The sequence below is a fragment of the Cibotium barometz genome, chromosome 17 (genome assembly GCF_041138505.1).
Source record: "Cibotium barometz isolate CiBa-2024 chromosome 17, ASM4113850v1, whole genome shotgun sequence".
Lineage (NCBI taxonomy): Eukaryota > Viridiplantae > Streptophyta > Polypodiopsida > Cyatheales > Cibotiaceae > Cibotium > Cibotium barometz.
In genome coordinates, this window is record NC_141062.1 from 9,267,020 (window position 1) to 9,282,667 (window position 15,648).

The following is a 15,648-nucleotide window of genomic DNA, read 5'->3' on the forward strand; positions in this document are numbered from 1 at the left end:
ATGCTATGCCTTTGATATAAAGGCCACCCTGCTTCTCTTCTTTACATTCCAACCTTTCTCAATCCTAGAAAGATTAACTAAATGATTGATTAAACTCTTCTTATTGTTTACTCTCTTGAATTTAGAAAATTGTGTAGATTAGAGTTCTAAATTGGGTTAATTCAAGTTAGATAAAGAATGATAAAAATGAGAAATGGTCAGCCATACAAAGGAGGTTATGGCAAAATTTTTCAAAATTTTATGAAAAAGAAAGTTTATTTTTATGTTATTCCAAAAGAGTAATTACCACCATTTTTGCATCTAAAAGAAATATTCTAATTTACACCATGTACATATTCACCTATGAATATGCATGGATATCACTGATATTAATTATTAAATTGATTTTTATGCATAGAAAGATGCATAAAGGAATTATTTTTATTACAAAAGTGTTATTCTTATTAGATTTGATTTTTATGCATAGAAAGATGCATAAAGGAATTATTTTCATTACAAAAGTGTTATTCTTATTAGATTTCATTTTTATGCATAGAAAGATGCATAAAGAAATTATTTTTATTACAAAAGTGTTATTCTTATTAGATTTGATTTTTATGCATGCATAAAGGAACTATTTTTATTACAAAAGTGTTATTCTTATTAGATTTGATTTTTATGCGTAAGAAGATGCATAAAGGAATTATTTTTATTGTAAAAATGTTATTCTTATTAGATTTGATTTTTATGCATAGAAAGATGCATAAAGGAATTTTTTGTATTACAAAAGTGTTATTCTTGATAAATTTGATTTTTATGCATAGAAAGATGCATAAAGGAATTATTTTATTATAAAAGTGTTATTCCTATTAAATTTGAATTTATGCATAAATAGATGCATAAAAGGATTTTTTTTATAAGTGTTATTCCCATTGAAGTTGATTTTTATGCATAAATAGATGCATAAAGAATTTTTATATCAAAATTAGAATTCTCTTAAATTCTCTGTTTAAATTCTATGAGTATTTGATAAATGAATAATTAAATATCCTAAGATAGGAATTTCTATCGTTTTGTATTCACACGGATTGTAAAAAGAAAATTTAGGAAATCTATCGAGATTGAAATATTCAGATAAATGATTAATTTATTCCTCATTGGAATTCGTAACTAATTAAGAAATCAATTAAGTGAAGATTTAAAGAAAGAAATTTAGTAAAATAGTAACTGAATTATCAAATCTTTTCGAGAAAGTTAGTTCAGGAAAAATCTTATTTGACTCGAACCTTGAATCAAACTATGACCAAGACCAAACTCTTTCGTCAGTTTCAAGAAAAGAAGGTGTGATGAGTTTAGAAAAATACACTCAAAACTCCTACCAAATCTGAAACTAAGTTTGAGACCCTTCGAATTGATCTTCTATGGATAAAGGTTATAGAATTCGAGGAATTCTAGTATGAAATTCAGAATTCGGATCAAGAAGTTTTGGGGATACTGATTCAAGAAATACTTCTTGTATTCAAAAGAAAATCAAACTAAAAACTTGCATAGAAATGAGATGTGATGTCATGGGAATCGGGATGTAAACGAATGATATGGGATGTGAATGTGTATGTGAAGAATGGATGTGAATGTGTATGTGAAGAATGGATGTGAATGTGTATGTGAAGAATGGATCTGGATGTGTATGTGAAGAATGGATGTGGATGTGTATGTGAAGAATGAATATGGATGTGTATGTGAAGAATGGATGTGGATGTGTATGTGAAGAATGAATATTAATGTGTATGTGAAGAATGGATGTGGATGTGTATGTAAAGAATGGATATGAATGAGTATGTGAAAGAATGGATGTGGATGTATGTGAAAGAATGTATGTGGATGTGGATGTGCATGTGAAAGAATGTGATGTGATGTAAAGAGATGTGATGTGACATGAATATATGTGGATGTGAAGTGATAGATATGAATGTATGGATAGATGTGAGTAGTCGTACATGTGAACGATTAGATGGATGTGGATGAATGAGATGAGATGAGAAGTGATGTGATATAATGTGGATAGAATGTATGTGATGGGATGGTTATGAGAATGAATGTGGTGGATATGATGGATATGAATGAATGTGATGTGATGGATATGAATGAATGTGATGTGATGGATGGATGTAAATGGATATGATAATGAATGTGGTGGATATGATGGATATGAATGAATGTGATGTGATGGATATGAATGAATGTGATGTGATGGATGTGATGTAAATGAATGTGATGGACGTGAATAGATGTGATGTGATGTGAATCCGGATGTGAAAGAATGAGATGTGATGTCATGTGAATCGAGATGTGAGTGAATGAGATGTGATGTAAATTGGGATAAATGTGATATGTGATGTGAGTTGTAAGATTCCTCCCTCCAGCTTTTGAGGTGTACAGGTGTAAGTACCTCCCCTTCTGATCTTGTAATTATTTCCCTCTTTGAAATAAAAGAAAGATTATGTTTTACCCTATTTTGGCCTAGAGAGAGAAAATGTCTAGAGAGAGGTAATCCAAAATTGAGATATTTTTGGATATAAAATCCTCCTAGTGTCTCAAATGGTTTCCCCTCAAACAGAAATTCAAAAAGAACTTTCCAATGTGCATTCGGAATTAATTGAAAAGAAGTATAAAGGACCTTAGTCTAAGGGTCTAGATTTTCAAAAAAATTTAGATTATGGTCCAATTAAGGTTCCTATGGGACCTTAGTCTAAGGGTCTAGATTTTCAAAAAAATTTGGATTATGGTCCAATTAAGGTTCCTATGGGCCAATAGGATCAATCCAAGTGTGGGGAGGAGGTAAATCCAATTTATAAAAGAAAAACCCCCCAAAAATGAGTAAATGCTCACATAAGATGTGTTGGAATTGGGGTTGCAGGAAAGCACACAAAGCTTGGAGAAGAAGAAGCAAGAATGCACACAACACAAAGTGTATTAGATTGTGTCAATGTACAAAAGATAAGTTAGCCCTAGAATGATGGGCGTATATACAAGCCGGGAGAAAAAACCTCCTAAAGAGGGAAAAAGTGCCCCGGCGGTCCTAAGTGTGTTCACACACATCACTGCCTATGTATATGGCAACAAGTCCCCCCTGGGAGTGATGGTGTGAACAAGAGCTGGCACTCATGTATAGGGGAGTGCCATGCCCGAAGTAGATCAATCCACAAAGGGGAGCAAGCCCAAAGCTTTGCGGAAAGCTTCGAACTTCTCACGAGGAAGCGCCTTTGTGAAAAGATCGGCGAGGTTGTCCTGTGTTGGCACATAGGCCAAGCTGATCTCTCCTGCTGAGAGTCTCTCCCTGACATAGTGATAATGCACCTCAATGTGCTTTGTGCGAGCATGAAAAACTGGGTTTCTCGTAACTGCCAATGCGCTCTGACTGTCAGTGAAGATAGAGGTGGCAGACTCCTGTCCAACACCCAAGTCAGCCATAAGCCGTCTGAGCCACACACACTCAACTGTAGCTGTGAAAGCTGCCCTGTACTCAGCTTCACAACTAGAAGTGGCCACAGTAGGTTGCTTCTTGCTCAACCAAGATATGCATGAGCTACCGAGCATGAAGCAAAAACCACTTTGTGGACACTCTTGTGTCATAGCAACCAGCCCAATTTGAGTCCAAAAAAGCATGTAAATCTGGCGGCAACGATCCCCCCTTGGGATAAAACAACCCAAGATGTATGGTGCCACTCAAGTAGCGAAAGATGCGTTTAACTGCCTTCCAATGCTGAGACCCTGGGCTATGCATAAACCTGCTCACCTGTGAGACTGCAAACTGAATGTCCGACCTCGTAATGCATACATAAATGAGGCAACCAACAGCTGTCTGATAGAGTGTGACATCAAGGTAATCTCCAGCATCATGAAGACTCAACTTCAAACCTGTCTCCATTGCAGTAGCAATAGGCTTGCAGTCTTCAAGGCCAAATCTCCGCAATAATGTCTCAATATACTTTGTCTGCTGACACAAAGCAATACCTCCATCACACTGCTTAAATTGTATCCCCAAATAATGATGCAAATGCCCCAAATTTGACATCTTAAAAGAGGCATTCAAGTCAGCCTTAAAATCAGCAATATGACTCTCATTTGGTCCTATGAGCAGCATGTCATCGACATAGAGAGCAATGATTAGATGTACATCATCCACACGTTTAACATACAAAGTGCTTTCTGTTGGACTATTCTGAAAACCATGTGCAGTCAAATATGCATGTATCTTTTCATACCAAGCTCGTGGAGCTTGCTTTAAACCATATAAAGCCTTTTTCAACCTGCACACTTTGTTTTCCTGCCCTCTTTGAACAAAACCATGAGGCTGCGATACATACACCTCCTCATGCAAATCTCCATTCAAGAATGCAGTCTTTATGTCCAACTGATGTACATTCCAACCATTATGAGCTGCCAATGCACAAATGCTACGAATGGTAGTCATACGACAAGTGGGAGCAAAGGTCTCATCAAAATCAATGCCCTTTTCTTGAGCATAACCCTTTGCAACAAGTCTGGCCTTATAGCGATCAACACTGCCATCTGGCTTTCGTTTCAACTTAAAAACCCACTTACATCCAATGGCCTTTATACCAATAGGCAAATCACACAAAGACCATGTACCATTCTTCATTATAGCATCATATTCACTTTGCATTGTAGCCAACCAATTTTCTGAATTTTGTGCCTCATCAAATGAAAGAGGTTCTTCCTCTTCACACATACTAGACACAGCCAAAGCATAACAATCTGATGTATAAGAGGCACCTGAACGAGTACGACTAGTCATAGGTGCATCAATTTTACTATCGCGCAAGGTTTGCGCACCAGCCATTTAGGCATACCTCTAGCCTACTCATTTTCAGCCCTATCCTCATGAATTATATCCTGTAAATCTGCATCAGAAATAGGCTGATCTATGATGTCGTTTGAAATTTGCATAGGCTGAATATCTGCCTCATTAGGACTTACATTTGAATTCCCACCTGTAAAGAGAGGCAACAACGTATCAAATACATCCCGTGAGCTCACACCTGTCTCTTTGGTACATGATAACAAGGGCTGCATAGCATCTTGCACAAAAACAACATCTCGACTAATCAAGATACGCTTTGACTGTGGATGATACAATCTGTAACCCTTGCTTTCAGCACTGTAACCAACAAAAATGCATTTGATAGCCTTATCATCCAATTTTCTACATTGTTACACAGGCACTAAAGCATAGACCAAGCAACCAAAGACACTTAAGTGACCAATAGAAGGCTTCCTGCCATGCCAAGCTTCGTATGGAGTAATAGACTGCAAGGCCTTAGTGGGACACCTGTTGAGTACATATGCAGCACACATGACAGCCTCAAGCCAAAACGCATGTGGCAAAGCTTGGCTCTTGACCATACATCGTGCCATCTCCATAAGTGACCTGTTCTTCCTCTCAGCAACACCATTTTGCTGAGGGGTATACGGCACTGTACATTGGTGTTTTATCCCACGACTAGCCAGAAATGCATCAAACTCTTTAGACATATACTCCCCCCCTCGATCAGAACGGAGGGTGCCCACAGTACAATTGGATACATTTTCAACCATAAGCATAAACTATTTGAAGCACAAAAACACTTCGGACTTTGCCTTCAGTGGATATACCCATGCATGCCTTGAGTAATCATCCTCAATGAAAGTCACGAAGTACAAGTGTTTTTGCATAGGCCCACACACATCACTATGTACAAGCTGCAATTTGCGAGTGGCCCGAACAGAACCATCCTTTGGAAACGTAGAACGCTGCATTTTGCCCAAAATACAGCCTTCACAAACATGTTTCAATGGTGCCTCAAGAGGGGGCAATGAAGCAACCATATCAAATTTCTGCAAACGCAGCAAACTAGCAAAGTTCAGATGACCAAAACGAGCATGCCATAGTTTTGCATCTGAAACTGCCTTTTCATCAGAAACTGCATTTGCTGAATCTTCCACACACTTGTCATAAGAATTGAGCCTATACAGTCCACGAAACAAGGTGCCAGATGCAATAGTCATATCACCAGAAGTCAAATCATGAACAGTACATCTGTCATCCACAACTTTGACTACAAATCCAAGTCTAACAAGCGCAGAGACAGACAATAGATTCTTCTTTATCCCTGGCATATACAAAGCATCTGAAAGTGTGAAAGCGCTGCCATTTGCAGCAGTAAGCATAATTTTACCAACGCCCTTCATTGGGTAAGAAGCATTATTGGCACATGTGACAGTATTCCCATTAGAGACAGCCTCAAGACAAGTGAACATATCACGATGTGAGGTAATGTGCTTTGTAGCACCACTGTTAAAATACCAAACATGAGAGTCAACAGAAACTGCCAAACATGCATCATGTACAGATGGGTCATACTGGCAATACATGCTAAACGCCCATTCTATATCCTGCACAACATTTGCAGAATCTGCATTTGTAGAAGCATCCGCTATTGTGGCTGCATTTGACTCTTTCTTCTTTGCCTCTTTAGCCTTTAGCTTAGGGCAATTCTTAATGACATGATCATTTGCCTTACAATAGTTGCACCTGGTCTTTTTCTTGCCTTTATCAAGAGCCTTCTCAGACTTATTGTTGCTACTTGTGGAAGGAGAAGAAGTTGCAGACCTACTAATAGGAGAAGAAACAGTGGAAGGGGCTGCCTTACCACTTCTTCTCTACTGCTGGGCAACAATAAATGCTTGATCAACTGCACGCTGCTGCCTGGCCCTGTTTTGCCTGGACTGCGCTTCTTGCAAAAGCTTGTTGACTAAAGTATCATACTTGACAGCATCAGGTCTGTCCTCATTAAGAAGTCTTCACGTGGAAGCAAAAGTCTGATATGTCTCAGGTAAAGCATCAAGAACAGTTTGCACAAGAGAATGATCAGGAATAATCTCACCTGCAGAAATCAACTGTTCTTTGAGATCTTTAATCTCAGCAAGAAAAACATTCATGTCATCATCTTCTTGCATAATCTTCAATTCTAGCTCTTTACGCAGGTAAGCGATTTTTGCCTCGTTACGACCTGCATACAAACCAGCTAGAATATTCCAAGCCTGTTTTGCTGTTTTAGCTGAACGAATGTGTGGGGTGATGTTACGTTTGATAGAAAGTGCAATCAAGGCATGAGCGTGTGCATCTTTACCATCCCAACGAGCTTGTTCAGCAGTGGGTAAAACAACAGCAACAATAGAGCTGCTAGAACCTGCAACATCCTCAACAGATCCTACATCCACAGAACCTGGACGTACATCCATACCCTGCACAATGTTCCACACTCCCTTTGCAACCAAAACATGCTGCATCATGTATGCCCAAAGTGGGTAGTTGTTGTCTCCATCCAATTTGTCATCAGCAGATAACATGCGAAATACATCATTACTGTTATCAGCCATGGCCACTGACTGAAACTGATGCAAAAGCTACCTGTAATGAAGCAAAGTCTGAACATAAAACAACTCGTGCTATGTAGCACGGTCCATAATAGAGTACGTATGCCTGTTTTGCAAAAAACTGCACTGTCAAAATTTTTGCAGAAAATGAAAACACCTGTGCAGAACTTGAAATGCAAAAACACCTGTGCAGAGTATAGGGACCTGCAAGCCTCGTGAAAACTCACCTCAATTGGAGAACGTGAGTCGAAATTTCTGCAGAAAATGACGAAAATACCTGTGCAGAACTTGAAATGCAAAAACACATGTGCAGAGTATAGGGACCTGCAAGCCTCGTGAAAACTCACCTCAATTGGAGAACGTGAGTCGAAGGGTGCTAGCGGCGTAGCCCTGGGAGCCGATGCCTGCTCTAATACCAATTTTTGGAATTAGGGTTGCAGGAAAGCACACAAAGCTTGGAGAAGAAGAAGCAAGAATGCACACAACACAAAGTGTATTAGATTGTGTTAATGTACAAAAGATAAGTTAGCCCTAGAATGATGGGCGTATATACAAGCCGAGGGAAAAAACCTCCTAAAGAGGGAAAAAGTGCCCCGGTGGTCCTAAGTGTGTTCACACACATCACTGCCTATGTATATGACAACAAGATGAAGAGTTGACTAAGGACAAGGTTTATTAGTAAAAAACTATGAGTATTACTAAAAAAACGAGATATTTTGGGTATAATGATTCAATTTTGAAACCCTGGTAAGGAGAAGGGAACTCTTCAAGGAGGTGCCTATTTCACATGTGTGGTGGAGTTCTAAACTCGAAAATATTGTGATATTTTTATCTCTCCTCTCTCCTAGATTAAACCAAATCAAAAGGGAGCCAAACTAGGTCCAAATCTTATCCAAATTGAGCCAAACTGAACCTAAAAAATTCTAGAAACTAGTTGGACTTGGTTAGAGGCTCCCCTTACCTATAAATAAATCCTTAGCCCTTTGTAAAAAAATATGAGAACTATACCATGCCATTATTATACTGAAATAATGATATTTTCTATTATCCTCTACAAATTGAAGAGATTGGAGCTTCTCTATATCTTCAATCTTCCTTGGTGACTCCAACGACATACCAAACCAATTGATTAGTTAGGGGCCTCTACTATGATCAAAGAATCAAGTAATTTAGGAGGTAAAGTGTGGATTATTATCTTCTTTTTCTTAAATCTCCAAATGTTTCTCTTCTCAACCCTTCTCAAGCTTGAGAAGCATTAATTTGAATGGCTTTTGAATACTATTGAAGTTCTTTAATGTATTGTAATGAAGAAATACATAAATTTTTATTTATGCTTAATTTATAATGGTTTTTAAGCATTTCTCTCTCTCCCCCAAAGAATGGTCATTCCTATGACCTATTCTCAATTCAAATGAAGCTTCTCATGAAGCATTTCTCTAATCTAAAAGTAATCTCTATGCTTGTCTAATTGGAGGCCAAAATAATGACTTTTAATACTTTTATGCTATTTAATTTATGGTAAAATTAAGAATCAATCCATAATTGGATAATGATCCAATTAGTGGTTATTCTAGTCACATGAATAATACTAAACTTTATTCTTTCAAATTTATTGAGAATTATTAGTAATAGCAGCGGAGCTATGGTAAAATTTCTGAAAAATAAACACATAAATCATTTTCATTTATATTATGAAAAGAGGACTTCCTATCATATTCTAGGATTAATAATCCTAGATTAATTGAATGGTTCTCATTATAATCATGAAAAATTTGATTTTTATGTTTATGCATAAATAGTAATTAGCAAGAGAAATTTCCAAGTAATTCATTTAAATGTTAAAAGAGGAATTCCTATGACATTTGGAACTCCATCATTTAGATGGGAAAGGAGAAATTCCTAGCATATTGGAATTATTGGATAATTCATTTAAATTCAAAGATGAATTTTAGATAAATTTATTTTATCTTTGAGAAATAGTTAAATGTTAAAAGAGGAATTCCTATGACATTTGGGATTCCATCATTTAGATGGGAAAAGAGAAATTCCTAGCATATTGGAGTTATTGGACAATTCATTTCAATTCAAAGATGAATTTTAGATAAATTTATTTTATCTATGAGAAATATTTAAATGTTAAAAGAGGAATTCCTATGACATTTGGAATTCCATCATTTAGATGGGAAAAGAGAAAAACCTAGCATATTGGAATTATTGGATAATTTATTTAAATTCAAAGATGAATTTTAGATAAATTTATTTTATCTATGAGAAATATTTGAATGTTAAAACAGGAATTCCTATGACATTTGGAATTTCATCATTTAGATGGGAAAAGAGAAATTCCTAGCATATTGAAATAATGGATATTTTATTTTAGATGAATTTATTTTATGAGCAATAATTGACGAAAAAAGAGAAATTCCCATGACATTGGAATGCAAATAATCAGATGCAAAAAGAGGAATTCCCATGGTATTGGAGAACCAAGAAATTAAATGGGAAGAAGAGAAAATTTTAGTATAATTCAATTTATGATTATTTACCAAAAGTGAAAATATGGGTAGAATTGATTTCTACAAATCCCATGAATTCTTTTATTCAAAAGAGGAATATTGAATATAATTCAATTGAGGAATTGAGAAGGAATATGGAAATAGTCGTCGAGAAAAAGAACCTTTGATTAGGCCAAACAATTGGTAGAAATTTAGAAAAAGTCCCATTCTCGGTATCAAACTAGAAAAAGCTATTAAATGGGAATAGCATGTGAATGGATGTGATAACATGTGTATGGGATGTGATAGGATGTGAATGGATGTGATAAGATGTGTATGGGATGCAATAGGATGTGAATGGATGTGATAAGATGAAAATAGGATGTGATAAGATGTGATGTAATGAAATGGATGTGGATGTGAATAATGAGATGAGAGGATATGTGAAAGGGTGAGATGGGAAGTACATGGATGTGGAAGTGGATGTGTATGTGGAAGAATGGATTTGGATGTGCTTGTGGGTGGAAGAATGGATGTGGATGTATGGATGTGGATGTGTATGTGGATGAATGGATGTGGATGTACGGATGTGGATGTGTATGTGGAAGAATGGATGTGGATGTATGGATGTGGATGTGTATGTGGATGTATGGATGTTGATGTGTATGTGGAAGAATGGATGTGGATGTGTATGTGGATGTATGGATGTGGATGTGTATATGGAAGAATGGATGTGGATGTATGGATATGGATGTGTATGTGGATGTATGAATGTGGATGTGTATGTGGAAGAATGAATGTGGATGTGTATGTGAAAGAATGGATGTGGATGTATGGATGTGGATGTGTATGTGGATGTATGGATGTGAATGTGTATGTGGAAGAATGGATGTAGATGTGGATGTGTATGTGGAAGAATGGATGTGGATGTATGGATGTGTATGTGTATGTGTATGTGAAAGAATGGATGTGGATGTGCATGCGAGAGGATGTGATGTCGATGTGAGTAAATGGATAAGATGTAATGTGATGTAAATCGGGATGTAAATGGATGAGATGTGATGTCATGTGAATTGGGATGTGAATGAATGATATGTGATGTGAATGAATGTGATGTGATGTCATGTGAATTGGGATGTGAATGATATGTGATGTGAATGAATGTAATGTGATGTCATGTGAATTGGGATGTGAATGAATGATATGTGATGTGAATGGATGAGATGTGATGTCAAGTGATTTGGGATGTGAATGAATGATATGTGATGTGAATGGATGAGATGTGATGTCATGTGAATTGGGATAGATGTGTATGAATGGATAAGATGTGAATGAATGTGATGTGATGATATGTGAATATGGGTAGATACGAGTGGATGAGATCTGATGAGGATAAATAAGGAAAGATGCGATGAGATGAAAAATGATGTGATTGGATGGGAATGGGAATACATATGAAATGGATGTAGATTAAGTAATGTGGATTGATGTGGAACAATGTGGAACAATGGATGTAGATTAAGTAATGTGGATTGATGTGGAACAATGTGGAAAGACGAGAGTTCGTTATTATAAAAACTGTATTTATGACCTATTTTTAAATGACTATTTTATGTCAAGAATGCTGGGGAAGAATTTGATCGTCTTGTGATTAAGGTCGTGGAGACCTAACTGATAAAGTTGCAATAGCTGACAGAGATTCAATGGAGGACGTCTCGCATAGCAAGGTCGGCCGAGGTCTTGACCAGAGCCTCGATTTGATTTAAATGGTGAGCTTCCAGTATGGTGGATGAGGGACCAAGGAAGCGGCCTATGAGTGAAGCGCTAGCTCACTTGCGAAGGATCCTAGAGGGTGCTGACCATACGGTGCTTGGGCTCTGGGTCGCCGAAGATACCCACACGTGTGTCGGGGAAGATATTGGAACAAGGAGTAAGAGTTGTTTTCTGAAACCGGGCATGGATTTGGTTGATTGACCTTGCCGGTCCTCAACGGCGGATGAGTCCATGGCTCTTTTATATGGAGCTATTGGTGGTTGATCTTGCTGATCTTCAACAGAGATTCCATCTTGATTTTTATAAGTGATTATATTGTCGGGTACTATGAGCTAGGAATTATCGAAAAGGCCCCTGAGGGAGAGGTGGTGAGCATTCTGGCTGTTGCCAGCAGTGATGCCATAGGTACACCGATGAAGGAATGATTGGAAATTAGAATTCAATCAGATATTTTGGAGGATTATGATTAGTGACACTATGGTTTCATTAAATGATTGTTTTAAAGATAACTGAATCTGTGAAAAAGGCAATTTCATATTGGCGTTAAATTTGCATGAATATCCGGCTAGGGGACCTAGGAACTCTTTTCCCTATTACCCGAGACAAAACCTAACCAAATTCCTAATTGGATCCCATCACTACAGCGGTTGGCTAACCCATGGGACAGGCTGGACTGATGGATCTGTAAAATGAGACTCAATTCTGTTATAGTACGATAGATGAAGTAAATCCCGGATAGTAATTGTTCTATGGAAAAAGAATCAACTGTGCCTCTCGATGGGGAAAAAAGCGTTGGTTTCTATGATCCAAGTGCAAGTTTCTTTCTTGATTTGACCAAGAGACTCACAGGTTTGGTCGGATGAGTTTGGTCAGTAATGACCCTGACTACGTTAGAGTAAAAATACCCTGGAGGAATCGCCCGTGCTTTCCGGGCGAGGGAAGTTTTTCCGGGTTTGGTTTTGGAAGAACCGAGGGATTAGTCTCTTGTCCGGATATCCATGGGCGAGGCCGCGAGTGAGGGACCCTACACCGCACAAGGAGTGCTACTTCTGCTGCTAGCACCCCCGAATCCGTTTTGCGCAGAGGGGACAGGGATCTTTCATAAATGAATATGATGTGATGAGATGTGGATATGGGTAGATACGAGTGGATGAGATCTGATGTGGATAAATGAGGAAAGATGTGATGGGATGGAAAATGATGTGATGAGAATGGGAATACATATAAAATAAATGAGGATTGATGTGGATCAATGTGGGTTACTTTTTTCATTGAAGTACTCCTCCATTGCTTCAATCCACTTTTCTACGGCCTCACCTAAGTGTTCCCCTTCTCCCTTGAAGGGACCTGGCTAAGACCAATGTAGAGCTTTGCGAACGTTAGGGTTAAGCTCATCCTCATCCATTTGAGGATCGAGATGTCTACCACGATTTGCACGTCTCATGATTCTGCCAAAATGATACATTGTTAATTTTTTTATTTGACTTCGTTCCGAGATTCTAAGACTTAAGAAGTTCAAAATTAATTCATTCAACAAGGTAATTGTTCTACTATAGATCCATGACATATGTCCTGAGAAAACGGAACTTATTCTTTTAGGCTCAAAATCTAGTGTTCGTAATCACTTAGACAACTGGAATTTTTACAAAACATTATTTATTTACATAAGTTTTGTAATATATACATAGAGCAACATGGCTCCAAAAAGTCAATGCCTCAATTTTATACGCATGTAGTGGCGATATTGCACTGTAGACATGCCGCGATGCAATTGTGCCCTTACCACCATAGGTGCTACAATCCTACTCCTTGGAATAAAACGACTGAGAAGCCTGAAAATATGGCAAGTGATTCTAAAATCTCAAGGTGAGGGGGGATAAAGTATAACACCGCGAACTACCCCTATCTTCAACAGAACCATTACTAAAGAGACATTTTGACTCAGCCTCTCCGCTGATTGCAATAGGCATGGACATATTGCGCTGAGTACAACATATGCAATCAAATCTCCACTGGGTCCAAAAAATATAACTCCTAGAAATGATTAGCAAGACTCACCCTGCTCATTCGAGTCCTGGCGGAGGAGAGGATATGCTCAAAAGAAGAGGCATCCTGATCCTGGGGAAGGTCGGGGATACCAGATAAATACGGGGTGTTCATCTATAAAATCCAATTAATCAATTATAAATCTTCATCAATGAAGCTTAATCTAAATGAAAATACAACATATGAATGCATCTTTCTAAGATTTTATTATGAATTTTTGACAAAATTCATCTTCGATTCTTGAGCTTTCAGCTATGAGACCCCTGCCCCCTCTGCGCACTGAACTCAGGAGTGCTAGCAGCGGAAGTAGCAACCTCTCGCATGGGGCGGCAGGGCTTCCCACTCATAGCCTCGCCCCCACGGATGTCCGGGCAATGGACTAGTCCAGCGGTCCTTATGAAATCGAGATCGGAAAAACTTTCCTTGCCAGAAGGCACGGGCAATTCTTCTAGGAAAATCTTCTAATATTGGGGTGGCATTCTCACAGAATCAAAGGATGGGAAGCAAGAAATTTACAGATATGTTGCAAGAAGATTTCATGATGCAGAACTCAATTACCCTTCCATCCACAAGGAAATTCTATCTGCCAAAAATTGTTTTAAGAGTTTCTGACTATTTGTTCTTCTCGTGGAATTCACACTAAAGATAGATCTCAATAATTTCATGGGATTTCTCTCTTCAGAAAATGTGTAAAAAATCCGCAATGATCGACTTCTCCGATGGGCAGCGGGATGGTTTTCCTGTTGGAAGTTCAAATGTGAACATGTCAAAGGCACAAATAATTGTGTTGCTGACATGCTGACTCGCGAAGGGTTAGCAGAATCATTATATGCACATTGCTCTAAAATTGATGTAACATAGCCCACGTGGCTTGGGTGAGTGGTTGCATCTTTTTGTCAACCACAAAATATAAAAATGCTATCTATCAGGCTTGCCGATAGAGTATGCTACAAGTTACAATAGTGCTATCTACCGGTGATGTCGGTAGCGTACACCTCACTCCAAAAGGTACACTTTTCAGACTACACCCATGTGCACATAAAGGTAGTGCGCTTGTAAAGGGTCTCTTTACAAATAGTACTCAGCTTGACCCACAAGGCATCTGGCTTGGGCCTCAAGGAATCTGGCTTGGGCCTCAAGGCATCTATCTTGAATGAGAAGACATTCGTCTTGGGCTTCAAGGCATCAAGCTTAGGCATCAAGGCATGATTGGGTATAAATAAGCACCCTCACAAAGAGAGAAATGTGCCTTACTGTATGTATTCTCTAGTTTGTGAGCCTTCCTTAGCCATCATCTCCCTTCATTCTCTTGTACATTGAGTCACAGGGTTTTTCACTCAGTCCAAAGTTTTTTCTACCATTATAATTTATGATTATTGAGATCATTGTATTCATTTCTCTCGTTATACTCTTAATAAGTTTTTCTTTTACGGCCTCTGTTAACACAACTATTAAGATTACCACTTCGTATAAGCCCAAGTTAACCTCTCTTATCCACAAATAGCTTTCTAGGTATCAGAGCTCCAGCCTTTTGATCCTCTCATCATTAATCCTTATTGCTTTCCTTGATTATCAAAGCTTGTTAATCTCTCTTTAAACGTTCTTATTATAGTCTCTGGTATTGATCACCATTCGCCCATCTGTATAAGAGTAATAGAGTATCTGTCTCTTGCAATCTAAGGTGCTACTTTTCTTGAAGCCTATTCCATCACCGTTAAGTCGCTAAGCACAGCCAAGAGGTACCACATCAGACGTTAAGGCATTCGGACCTACAAGAAGTTTGCATGCAACGATCAAGCACAGCAAACTCCTCTCTTACCTTAATCAATGGCAATGTTATCTCTCACCAAGCCTATCTCTAAGAGGTTTAGAATCAAGTCAAGCAATATGGTAACCTCGTCTTCACTTTCTATCT